Consider the following 14,471-nt stretch of genomic DNA (forward strand, 5'->3'; position numbering starts at 1 on the left):
AGCAATAAGGAAATCCATCAAACAAGAGCTCCATGAGAGCACCAAGCAATTGGTATCCCTGACTGTCTTGGTGTCTGGATACTTCTGGCCATGAGAGAAATTTTGCTGGTTAGCTGAGCATTTGATCTGTCTGGCTGTGTTTGGCCCAGACCAGGGCAAGGATGAGGGATTGGGTTTGCACCTCGCATGGATCTGGAACAATCCACTGAAATCGTCAGGTTCACCGTACCTCTCAGTGGCAGAGACAAGGATGCACACAACCTGTGCAGGCCACAGGATACAGGCTGCAGTGCACATGCGGGATGCCGAACCAGAGGAGGGCAGGTGTCGGGCACACAGGCCAAGCCACTGGCTGAGGGGAGGTAAGGGAGACCAGGGTGGGCCTGCAGGGGAGGGCAGGTGGGAATACCCACATTGTGTCTCCCCAGGCACTTCCCTGCCCCTGGGCGGTTAGAGCCTGGATCTGTCCCTTTACTCAGCACTGAGAGCGGGGCACAGAGGGGAGCCCACAGTGCTGTGACTGCATTACGGATGGCTGCTTGCAGGCTTGTTCCAGGGAGTCTGCGAGGAACCATGCACTGAAGGCCAGGAGCAGATGAGAGCCTGTCTGTTCAGCTAGGACATCCTGATGGAAAGGGCCACTGAGCCAGTGATAGCTTCAGCCATCAAACACAGCACTGACACCAGGGACCCGGCCTTGCTCTCATCATGTGCAGCACCAGGCCTACCATCAGACATTAACATCGGCAGCAATATTCAGTTCATTCAGCTTTAAAATTGTAGCCATGTAACAAGCATGGGGAAACCATGCTGCTGGGGTGATGGATCTGGGTGTCCCTATGAAAATCAAGAGGAGCATTTGAGCTCAGCTGGGCTGGTGTGGCACCTTTCTGTTATCCAGGTGGAAGCAATTTGAGCCAACTGCTGGGGCTACGTTTTTTTTCAGAGGCCAACCCACTGCTGTCCCGCTGGAGGAGAAGATAACGGGAGAAATGTTGGAGTTGGAATTTGCAGAAAGCAAAACCCTCACTCAATGGCAAAACATCCACCGTGTGTGTTTGTTGTGCACCAGAATTTCCTTCATAATGTAAGATACATGATACGTTCACATGTAAGAGCATACACACCATGAGAATGAGACTGAGAAATGACAAAATGTGTAGAGAGGGAAAATGATCAGTGCAATTTAAAGCAGGTTTCTGGTACCAAAAGCAATTCCTGCTCCTGGAATTCTGTTACAACCCCAACTGTTGCTACCAAAAAAAAAAAAAAAAAGAAAGGAAAAAAAAAAGTTTAGCCTTCACCCAGCTATATCGTCAAGGCTGAGAATCCCCACATAAACACCAGAAGAGCTGAGAATGTAATCTTCTTTAACAATCTCATGATTCTGAAAACAATCTCAATATCTGGGGGAGAAGGAGATGGGGGCAGCACAATTTTGGAATGCTTGTGGCTAGAGATGTTGCAACTGCCTTCTCACTCCTTTCAAGTAAGGAAATATGGGAAGAAATACAAACACACTATCTGTCTTGAATGGCTGGGCAACGAGCTATATATAGAATCTGCTCTGTCCTACTTAAGTTATGACTAATGCTAAACAATTAGAAATTCAGATGTCTGCATATTTGAAGGAGCAAACTTCTCTAATGCACCATGTATTGTTCATTAAAAAATGGAAGAACCAAAGTCTCTCTAAGCTCTGGCTTATCAACAGGTGCATGTTGCTGGAAGTGGAGCCCCATGAGACTAATTGCAAGGGATAATGAACAAGATGAGGCGTTTCTTGGAAAAAAAGCTTGTTATCTTTATAATGACCATACTCATGCCAGAGATCACAAATTCTTTAGGGAAGGGACTTCCTTTTTTTGTTCCATGCCTGCTTGGTGTCTAGCACAGCGGCACCCTAGCCTGTGACTAGGAATCCTAAGTGCTACTGCAATTCAAGCAGTACATTATAGTAAAAGTAGTATTAAATTAGCTGGGAACATGAAGGTGGTTTTCATCAGCATCTCTGATGTACAGGATCAACAAACATTTCTCTAAGCCAGAGGCCAGTGGAGTTTTATTTGAAAACACTTCATTTTTATGAGGAGAAGAGAATGCTAATACAAAAGTACAGTTCACTCTCAGGAATCTGGCAGGTCTTTTTGTCTGGTTTCTCTAATTCAGGGCTGCAGTGTCTGGAAGCACTGGAGTAGGTTTTGATATAGCCAAGATGAAAGACTGGGTGAAGGAATCAAAGTAAAGAATAAAAACACAAAGTACACCAGCCAATAAATGGAAGAAATTATCAGTCTCCAACAGCCAAGATCTCCAGATTTCTTAACTGTTCCCATTCTCACTGTAGGCTACTGTTGTTGCAAAGCATATACTTAATGAATGTACTCACTGGATGGTTTCCTTCATTTCTCTTCTGCTTTGTCATCATTGTGGATATAATGACAGGGGCTATGGATGGCACTGCCACACACACATCATCATATGTTGCTCTTTTAGCAAATGAGGAAGATTTTAGTCTGGCAGAAAATGCTGGCTTTATTCTTAACTCCTGGTGCTGGGAAAACAAAGGCAAGTAGCTGCTTCTCTGCAACTAGAAGCTTCCAGTAAACTTAGAAGCAGCTATATCTTCGGCCTGAGGATGTCATTAAAAAACCCTCTATTCTAGGCTAGTGGATATGAAAACCAAGTAAGACAGTCTATGAATATTCCTAGGCACTAAGTTTATTATTTCTCCTTCTCCAGGAAACAGCAGGGCCAGTGGCCTGACATCAGGCCACTTGATAAGAAGTAGATCTCAAACTGCTTTGCAAATATTACCATGGAAGTTAATGAAGTTAATGAATAGCCACATATAACTAATTTTGTTTAACACTGAAACACATTCTGCACTGAGGTAGCCCAACCCAGAACCAGGGCCCACAGACTGGGCTAAAACTAGCACCACAACACATTTATGAATACTGCATCCAAGCAAGGCTGCAGGATGGGGGTGTTACAAAGCAAGCCTACCTCATGTAATGGGCACAGAGATGCTTAGACTACCCAAGTTTGCATCATACTGCTCTGGAAATGCAATGTCACATCTCCTGTAAGAGTCTTGCTGAGGGCTGGTGGCTCCTCGCTTTTCTTTGCAAGAGCAGGCACACGGGTTTGGAGCAGCAGTAGCTCAACACTCTCTCACTGTGCTCTGCTTTACATGCCCTTGGATCAACAGTTAAACTGAAACTTGGCTAAAACCAACTGGGTAAATGCCAAGAAGTCTTCAGCACTCATCTCTGACATCACCTGGCTCATCCAGATTAGGTTCTTACTAAATGGCAGAAGAAGGATGAGATTTTAGGAATGAATAACTAAAGCAGAGAGCCATAGGGTGGGCTCAAAGACATTAGGAGCCACAAGTTCACAGCTCCTCCTAAGATGCTTTCAAACAGGAGAAGACAGTTGCTACCAGAGGGGCCAAAGATTTTTTTAAACTTAAAAAAATAACACCAGAACTGTAATCAGTAAATATAGTCTGATTTTAAGCAGTACTTCAGTAAATAGTGTCACTTTTGAGGCAGATGCATACATGGGAATACAAAGGTTGGAAGGCTTTCTCAGTTCCCTCCTTGAAGGCTGTGTGAAGAATAATTTTAGAGCAGCCAAAGTTAAGGTGTTAACAGTGAGTGCCATTGACTTTTGGGTGTTGCTGTAAGACAGCAGCATGTGTAATAATACTCCCTGGAGGTTGAATCTCTTCAGTTTTCTATGAGTATCTTGTGCTCAGGGAAGATTTTAAAAATCCTTGACTCAACCAGACAGATCATCTGAAGCTCCAGGGGATGCCACCCCAGGAAGTCTGCTCAGCAATGCCTCTACCATGGGAGATGGATCCAGAGGAACCTGGAAACACATCTAGTAAAAGGGTTGGCACAAAAGCACTTCAGGCTTAGTCAGAATTGTTCGTAGGCTTGAGAGTGAGAAAGGTCTCTCCCTCTGTTAGTAGAAGGAACAGGGTCCCTAGAAGTAATGTGGGGAGCACATTTCAGTCCCTCACTTGTCCTACCTGTATTGATGATCCTGAAGGGAAAAAGGTACTGGTTTCGACACAGAGGAGATGAAATTTTGCATCCTGAAATCTAGGGTTTTGACACTGACTGTAATTAAACTTGTTTTGGCCCCAAACTGAAAAGCACACACTTTCTTCCTATTTGTCTTGGCAGAGCTTTTGGCAGAGCTGTGTGATGGAGGCTGGCTGACTGTTGCAGAACAGCAATGGAAAGGAGATGCCAATAACAGCAAACTGGTGAACTGGAAAAGAAGGGCAGTGGTAAATGAACTGGCTTCTACATGGCAATAGGTGATTGAACTGCACCATCATGTCTTTCTTATGTCAGCAAGAACAATAACAGTAGGTACATATGTGTGAATCAGGATAGCTTCCAATGTCACTACTACAGTGAGTGTGCCTAAGAGGTGGAATTTCTCTCTGGATCCTTTTGTTATTTCTATTAACAAACAAACTTCCAATTAAAGAAATGAGCAAGAAGGAATACTGTGTATTTTACAACCAACCAACTTTTCCATTATAGCTCTATTTAGACCCAAGAAACACTCAAGCAGGTCCTTCAGGGAACAAGGAATGGAGGTATTAATCCACTCTAAGAGTGAAGGAATTGTGCCACATGTTTTTTTTGTTGCAGCTGGAAACTATGTCTCTTACCACAGGCACAGGACTATCCTCCCTCCAGCTGCTTAGCAACGTGTGAGGACAAACTACTGATAAACAACATGTCCTAGATACCTAAACAAAGGGTAAATGTCCCAGTTTTGGCCCCTCAGAACAGGTCTTTATTTCAAAAAAATGAGCTACATGATAATCACTTCAAAAATCCATCAGAGTCAACCAAGCAGAGTCAAAATCGGCTTATGGAAAATAAGGCATTACGTGACTTTTCCTTCACAGAGAATGAAAACAAAGTCCCAGTTTGGGATCAAGGCCAGATTTCAAATCTTGAACAGCATCCTGAAGTGCAACTCTGTCTCTGATTCTGCTTGAGATACTACATGGAGCTTGAGGCAGAACTACCTCATACTCCAAAGAACGAATGCTGTAGCTTAAATAACTTGACATGCTAGCTGTCATTATGACTGGAGCCACAAGGAATAAATTTTCCATCTGCATGTATTTCCACCACAGTATCACAGAGATCCTATTCAGTTTGACTTCTGTCTTCTAAGAATTGGACATGAATGATGCCAGCTGCAGAGCAGTCGCAGACAACAGTCTGGTGAATCTTTTCAGGCTTATTGACACCTAGTGATAACCAATCTCTGTTCATTACCAAAACCAGATAGTCTACTTATCCTTCAGCCTTCCTTTACGGTTAGGATCTAACTTGAGACAGAGTAAGATGCTTTCAAGAATCTAAACGAAAGCAAATCTTCCATTGACTTCTCTCTTCTGAAAGTGAATGACCTGTGTTGTTGTGAACTCATGGCATGTATAATTCCTAGTGGTTTTGGAGAAAGAAAGAAATAATTTGATAGCACAGTTTCAGATGAGGCACATACAGATTTTATACTCTAAATAACCTGGCCTTCTCCAATTTGCCAAGCAGAGCATCAGTATCATGCCACTACCCAGGACACCAGTTATTGACTGTATCTCCCAACTGCGCTCAACCCGAGTTAATTTTCCTTCAGGAGCCAACATATGCCTCACTAGCCATGCTGTGTCTTCAACTGTACTACCCTTCTGAGGGCTGAAGAAGTAACAACTATCACAGTGCTTACCATACTACACAAATACAGCACGGATCTGTCATTCATTTGCCTGAGTCTTCAGTCAGACAGCACTCTCTGCCCCTGCTCAACACGCTAGGGCCCAATCACACAGCTCTGTGCACAGTGGCTCTGATGGGAAGTGGTCTGCAGGTTAGGGACTTTGTGATCCAGCAACAGGCTTTGCATTTAATTGAACAGAATTTTAATAGAATAATATAGAATTTTCTTCCATGAATCTGTCTGAACAAAGATTGAAGTGCTCTGTCTGTGAATGGCATCTGCATTAAAAATAAAAAAGCCCCATAACAGATCCTAACATGTAAAGTGACTGTGATGATAGGTAAAAGAGAACTTCAGTTGCACAACCCGTCTATAAATCCGGTGAGATCCTTCTTTTCTTAAGAAAGGTCTCTCTGCATCTGACATTGCTGTCCTTATACTGGAAAAGAAAGGAATTGATTTTATAATTGTTTGTTGAAGTCCTGATTCTTCCACAACGTAAACAATGCAGATGGTCACTTACAGCTCATATTTCCAATGGAAACGCGAGAAATTCCAGTAGTGCTTTGTAAGGCTGTACATTGCTTGTTTTGTGCCTCTAGCTGAGGAAACAACATCTCTCTGAGAAGAGAAGAATCAAATTATCTTTATCCCAAAAGGCTAAGCTTCCTGACTCCCCATCATTTATTTATTTAGCTTGAATCATCCCATACCTACAGGCAGGAGCCAAGAGGTGGTGCTAGAACTCAGCTATCCTGTACTCAGCAAACATCTATTCCATCCAGTTTTCAGGTGGGAAAATGTAAAAGATGATTGCACTCACTATCTTTTATAATATTTCCAACTAGTGTTGTTTAGTCTCTCTCAGCTGTCTGTGTTGTTAGGAAGAGTATAACCTGTTTTGCAGTTTTATGGGCTAGCTGTTCTGGAAAGCAATCATCCTCAATTCTTCCAACTCACTTCCTAGAGTTCTTGAAACTGTTCAGAAGCGCTCATTACCAATATAATGAGAGCAACTACCTCAGATGCAAATATTCATGAGTTAATCTCGTCTCATTGTTCCTAAATTGAGCACTAGAGCAACATACTACCAAATACGCATGAGTCAAATCATGCTTAAAACTAACACCAGGCCTTTCATCAGTAACAAATGTCCTACTTCAGGGAAGAATTACCAGCAGTTCTTTCAGTGTCAGTGAATCGCACTACATTTTGGGTTAAGGGCCTTGAGGAAGAAAGCAAGAACACAGGAGGTACTTACAGCATCACTGACAGAAGCATCTGCCATAGCTGAGGCTTTTCTTGCCTGCTGGCGTATGCCTGAACTGGGAAATCAGTCCTCTGAGAATTGTTCCCTCTGTGCAGTCATCCTCAAAGGGAAATTTTGGTGCTGCCAGAGGAAGTTAGAGCAATGTTAGGAAGAGCGGATATCTCTCTGCTGAGAGAACCACACAGCGAGGTTTCAGTGGCAGCTTTGCAGACAGACCTTTCTAAATCAAACTAAGCAGAGACCACGAGAGCAGTGAATACCATTTTTATTATCAACAAACAGTACTTATCACTTGTTACCTGCACCACCCTTTAGCAACCAAATTTAAAAGGCTCCCAAAAGAACCCTCCTTTTAGATCTTCCAGTGTGTTTTCTGTATTTATCTTCATTAAAATTTGGACAATTAAGCCTCCTTCATAGACTTCACTCATTCTATGAAAACAGCCCACTAAAGACTGTTACTTCATAATCAACAAGAGGTAGCAAATAAATTGTAGCATCATAATCAATGGTTAGGGAATTTCTTGAAGGGCTCCTGAACAATTAGCTGCAGAGCACTTGAAGTTAAATTTTCGCAAGCTGCTCGTGAATAAACCTGGTTTTATTTCATCATAAAAAGAACATACTGAGATAACAAACTCAAATGCTAGGATATTATGTAATGCCATATTATTATATTCTTCTATAATTTGTATAACATTGCATTATTATGCACCAGACCAAGTTTCTTTGGAACTAATGAATGTAACAGCCATCTTCCATTTTGGGATAAATGTAAGTATCAATTATAGTACTCTAGGGAATCAGACAATAAATGATACTATTCTCTGTCCCCAAAATGCGCGCACATCACCAATAAAGCCATACATCAGCATAACTAGCAGGGGAAGTTTATTGGATGTTGGTTTTGGAAGGCTATCCATCTGAGAGAGGCTGAGAAGACTAAAGCTGCTGAGAAAGAAATGCAGAAAAGGTCGTGACATGATCAGAGCAAGCTCTGGGCACACAGCTCCAAGCACTCAGTGCTGCAAATCTGACCTGGCACCTGCCAGCATTGGATCAAAAGTGCTGCAGCCACCTGGTGCAAAGTGCTACTGGATCAAAAATCTTCAAAAACAAGTTAATTTCGTACCAGCAGGGTTGTGCTGCTTTGGGTATCATCTGTTCCCCCTAAAGCTGGCACAGAAGATGGAGGCAGTATAAATACCACAGCACGTGATGCAAGTAATTTGACAGAAATGGGAGCATATATTCATGCTTCAGCTGGATCAGTGGGTGATCTGGTGGCATGCAGTTCTACCAGCAATGAAAGTGGCACCACCACCAAAAAAAAGAGAGGGGACTTTCAGGCTAAGCACCGACTGAAAAAGGAGTCCAAACTATGAACAATTATCCTTTGTCACTTGATTCTTTCATGAAAGTTTTGACAAAGAAACACCATTTTGTCAGCTTTTATGTTTCAGTCACTACGGACTCATGCCCAAATGGGGAACAATAGTACATTTAGACTACAACAGAATATTTTGCTTTAAATAGCCCATTTGGCAACATATACCCAAGTTCCATAATAAAACAGCAATAGCGTAGTCATTTAGTATTTCTAATTAACTGAGAAGACCAATGCATTTCAAATAAGATACAAACAAGCAGATAAAGTGTTTTAAGCTCTCATGGTCTCTCTCTCTGCCAAAGAACACACAAATAAAGCTAAGACACAAGATTGGAGATTATTTCTTTCCTTTTTTTTTCCAAATAAATTCTGTTACCAAACTATGTCCTAAAGGCCTTATCCAGATATTACTTCAGTAGAATGTCCTTCATCACTTTGGGTTTACCCATGACTCAGTGGAGACAATTGGTGGAACTGTTATCCCATAGGAAACACCTGGAGCCAGCATTTCCAGGTGTGTTCTTTCCTTAGCAATTGATGAACACTTGCTAATGCAGTAGCACAAGAATTACCACCACGAGAAAGAGCACTTTGGGTGACCTACAGGCAATTTTGTAGTTCCTGGTCTGTCCATAATTGCGTGCTCACCATTGTCTATTTTGATCTGTTATTATTAGTATTATATCCCACCTTGTTTCGTAGACAGCCACCTCCACCCTTGTGTAAGGAATAAGAATTAGAGTTAGGCCAAGACTTGGAAGACAATGTTCACTTCCTTTCTCTGGTACTGTCATCCTAGGTGACTTTGAGCAAGCCATGTACTGTTTCAGTGCCTGACTTCCTTACCCATTCTTTCTGAAGATGCTTACAGTAAAGAATATAGGGTACACAGACGTTACTGTCCTGGAAGACCCTACATGAGATATGCACAGCCCAGTAGCTTCCTAGGTCATCTCAACCATGCCAGTCCCTCAGTGCTGTGATCTCTCCTCCCCTCCTACCAGGTTTATTTTGGAGTTCACAGATAAATGTCTCAGTAGAATGTCGCTAATCAGGCACAATATTTTGCATGTAGTTAATCATTCATATGGGACTCTGCATTTCAAACAGTTCAGATTTTCCTAATTAATGTTTTGCATCATGATCATATTTACAGTAATTGGGATTGATATTTGAAGTACAGTAAAAGCTGTCATCTCATTCCCTCCTAAAGAATACAATTACCTTCATTTGTTAGCAATTTCATCCCAACATTTGGGTTTATTACACTTGACAACATAAAGCCAGCTCTTTCAGAGACACAGTTGAGCAAAGCAGCATCAGCCCAGGCATAAAAGACACTGTAGACCTCAACTCAGAGGCTAGAGTCGTCAGTGCCTTCCTGACTTATATCCTGGCAGCAAAATCAATGCAAAAGTGTCTCAAGGATAAGAATTTCCCTTGTGCCCTTGATAGACTTCAGTCCATGACTACTGAGGAAGATGATAGCTTTTGTAATCAGCCAATTCTCTGACGTTCATGTGCTACAGGAGACAGCTTGTGCCCAGGTTAACTCAGCCCAACTTCCACCTAATTCCTCGTGCCTAGTGTTTTCAATTAGCACCTCTGAAGGCCTACAGCCAGCGAAGAGGAAATACTAGGCACAGAAACTGGGGCAAAAGTCAGACCACAGGAACCAAGGCATTATAGCCTTTTCAGGTTTTTACATCTCTGGATTATATTCCTAAAGGAGGGCTGCAGAGTGGCACATGCTACTCATGTCATTGAAATCCATAGCTGCCATTGCATCCAAAAGTTAATTTTGTGATCAGGTGTTAAAATACACCTGTGTACAGGTCTATGCCATATAGCCATATACGCCTCACCAAGGTGTTTTTAAGTATGCCATACGGGCACTTCAGAGCAAGCCAGCTGCTCCATAGACGGGTAAGAGGATGGAAGTGTGCCATACTTGTTTCTTGTTCTGGGAAGTCCTATTTCAGCTACTGATTATTACCTAATAACCTAATCAGCAGCAACAGCAATATTTGGCACTTGAAAACACTTTATATCCAAAGAGCTACACAGCAAATTAGGTAGAAAATTAATTCCTAACTAATTAGCAAAAGAAGCAAGCAAAACAAATATTTTAGGATCAGAAGACAGAGCTATAGAAGAGAGGTCAGACCAATAGAGCAGTCATTCATTTATTGTGCCTTTCTGTAGGGAAACAGATGCTTTTCAACAAGGAAATATGGTAAACTATGATTTTAGCAGATGTTAGTGGGTCAAGGTCAGGCCTAGTGGGATACTTTGAGTTGCCTAATTAATAAACATTTAAACACTAAGGAAAAAATGTTTAGATCACACTCACCCCGGCATGTTAGTGAGCACCAAAGACATCTCCCTACCTGGGGTAAGCAAGATGAGAAACAGAAATCAGGAGGACCCACCCTTCCCACCTACCTGCTGAGAAAACCAAATTTGTCTCTGTGTGAAATTTCAGCACAAAGTTTTCTGATGAAATCAGTTCCATGATTCAACAGTTCAATAAGCAGAAACCTCTCTCTTCTTAGTAATTTTCCCAAGAGTCTCCTCCAACTGTTTTAGCTCTTAATTTCTCTCTCTTCTCTTTTTTCTTCCTTTTTTTTTTTTTGCTACAAGCAACTTCTTCCCCAAGCACCTATCTACAATTGAATCCTACTCTAAATTCATGTCAAGATCAGCTTATGTATTCATTGCTGAATGAATTTCAAATATGTGCTCCTTGTGTTCCCTTCCCAACAGGATAGAGGCCTCTTGAGTTGCTTTAAATGTCTCATTACAAATGCTTCATTAGAAACTACGTCACAGATTGTGTCAATCTGGTCCACTCTTTCATGCCAAAAAAGTAAAGACTTTCAAGCTGTGCCTTTCTTACGATTAAGTTTCCAATCTGTTTTTAGAATCTCAATCAGTTCTTTAAGGAATGCAAATGTTACTTCTCCCTTTAGTGCTGAAACTAGCCATTGGGAAATGCACATGCATAATGCTCTCCTGTTCCTGCATGTATTGAAACAATAATCAATGCTGGAAGGGCAGACTACTTTCTATATATTTTCTGAAGGACGCGCAGACGTGCTACGCTCATAGGGACAGACCGCCTCTCTCACACTGTGTGAACCAAAATAATTCAATAGAAATCAATATTACATGTGACAAGAGTTTAATCAAAATTAGTGTGAGAAGCTTAAGTCTATTGGGGCTAAAGCTGCTTTTATGATAATGTAACATGAGTCAAGTTTCTTTGAGCCTGTTTTTCCCCTCAGCCAGACCTGGCTTACATCACCATAAATGTATTTACTTCAAGGGATTATTCTTAACTGCTACTTTCTGCTTAGTGCCACTTGGCTCCATCATTGTTTCCTTCATACTCAGGAGCCCCACCTGCTTTACAGACACTGTGAACCTCAGTTTTGTCAGTAATTCTTACTATGCTCCCTAATACCTGAATGGTAGAGGCCTTCTGCTTCTGTGGCTTCTGAACCATGTGGTGAAATAGAGATTTTTATTTTTTTTTTGCTACTAATTCAGCCTCAGAAGCTGAGTTAAAAGCTCCTATTTGGTGTGAAACCATAAAGAACTAGTACAGAAGAGTGTTCTCAAGCAGATGAGCAGCAGTGAAAACAGAGGCTATCAGTGAAAATGTGAGATGGAAAATCTAGCACCTTGGATATGAGAAGCTCAACCCAAGTAAAAATAGGAGGTAGAACACACAAAACACACGACAAATTACTCCTTGTTGACAGTGTCAGAGCAGAAAGTGGATAGGACACCTATGCTGCTGGCAGCTGTTCATTCAGACAGCCTCACCTGTGCGACGGTCCTGGCTGAGATACACCAAACCATCGTCTTGCCTCAAGGCAGGATCACAAAGACTCCACATCCTCTCGTATCAGTCTTCCCTTATTGTCAACATTTCCTAAGATTTAATCACAATATCAACATAGCCGGTGAGTTTTCATTCTATCAAAACCTTATTTGGAGAGTGAGACTGTGTTTCACTGTCTTCTTTGTATTAACCCTTTTCGGTTTCTTTCATCTATCCACATACACTTTTTTTCCTAGGACCGCATCACCCATACTACTCTCCTCTAGAGTACATCTGTCTTGCAGGATGGTGGACACAAGACTGGGCACAAGACTGAAGTATTAAGTAAAGCACTTCTTGCCATACATTTGCAATATCTGGGTTTTTTTATCCAAACAATGTGACACATTTGATGTAAGTTCAGTTGTGATTTTCTGTAATTCCTAGACTTCTTTCAGTAGACCTGTGCCTACTGAAGACTCATTTTAGGTTTATGCATTTTTCTTCCTAACAATAGAATTTTGCTTATTGGGTTGCAGTCTTCACTGGCAAGTGCTCTAGCCACACCGCCCAAGTTGAAGAAGGCAAAGGCAGGGGCTGGCAGAATGAAGAATGACCCACTGTAGGAGAGTATCAGGTTCAAGAACATCTAAGGAACCTGAAGGTGCACAAGTCCATGGGACCTGAAAAGATGCATTCGTAGGTTCTGAAAGAACTGGCGAATGAATTGGCTAAGCCACTATCCATCATATTCTAGAAGTCATGGCAGTCTGGTGAAGTTCCCACTGACTGGAAAAGGGGAAACATAACCTCCATATTTAAAAAGGGAAAAAAGGAAAACCTGGGGAACTACAGGCCAGCCAGTCTCACCTCTGCGCCCAGCAAGATCATGGAGCAGATCCTCCTGGAAACTATCTAGGGCATATGGAAAATAAGAGGTGGTTGGTGACAGCTCACACGGCTTCACTAAAGGCAGATCGTGCCTGACAAATTTGGTGGCCTTCTACGGTGGGGTTACAGTGTTGGTGGATAAGGGAAGAGCAACTGATGTCATCTACCTGGACTTGTGCAAAGCATTGGACACTGTCCCACGTGACATCCTTGTCTCTAAACAACAGATACATGGATTTGATGGATGGACCACTCAGTGGATAAGGAAATGGCTAGATGGTTGCACTCAAAGAGTGATGTTCAATGGCTCGATGTCCAAGTGGCGACCATTGACAAGCGGTGTTCCTTAAGGGTCAGTATTAGGTCCAGTGTTACTTAACATCTTTATTGGCAACATGGACAGTGGGACTGAGTGCACCCTCAGCAACTTTGACAAAGACACCAAGCTGTGTGGTGCAGTTGACACGCTGAAGGGAAGGGAGGCCATCCAGAGGGACCTGGACAGGCTGGAGAGGTGGGCCCGTGTGAACCTCATGAAGTACTACAAGGCCAAATGCACCTGGGTCAAGGCAATCCCAAGCAGCACAGACACAAGCTGGGCGATGAAAGGATTGAGAGCAGTCCTGCAGAGAAGGACTTGAGGGGTGCTGGTGGATGAAAAACTGAATATGCGCCAGCAATGTGTGCTTGTAGCCCAGAAAGCAAATCATATCCTGGGCTGCATCGAAAGAAGCATGACCAGCAGGTGATCCTCCCCCTCTCCTCTGCTCTGGTGAGACCCCACCTGCAGTACTGCATCCAGCTCTGGGGCCCCCAGTGTCAGAGAGACATGGACCTGCTCAAGCGGGTCCAGAGGAGGCCAAGAAGATGATCAGTGGGCTGAAGCACTTCCCCTATGAGGACAGGCTGAGAGAGTTGGTATTGTTCAGCCTGGAGAAGAGAAAGTTCTGGGGAGACCTTAGAGTGGCCTTCTAGGCTACAGGAAAGGTGGGGAGAGACTCTTTATCAGGGAGGGTAGTGATAGGACAAGGGGCAACGGTTTCAAACTGAAAAAGGGGAGATTTAGATTAGATATTAGGAAGAAATTCTTCCCTGTGAGGTGGTGAGACACTGGACCAGATTGCCCGGAGAAGCTGTGGCAGCCCCGTTCCTGGAATTGTTCAAGGCCAGGTTGGATGGGGCTTGGAGCAACCTGGTCTTGTGGAAGGTGCCCCTGCCCATGGTGTGGGGGGGGCTGGAACTATATGGTCTTTAAGATCCCTTCCAATCCAAATCATTCTATGCTTCTATGATTTTTAGCCCAGTGGGGATTTTTTAAGTTTGTC

This window comes from Leptosomus discolor, chromosome 5, assembly GCF_034619465.1.
Source record: "Leptosomus discolor isolate bLepDis1 chromosome 5, bLepDis1.hap2, whole genome shotgun sequence".
Taxonomy (NCBI): domain Eukaryota; kingdom Metazoa; phylum Chordata; class Aves; order Leptosomiformes; family Leptosomidae; genus Leptosomus; species Leptosomus discolor.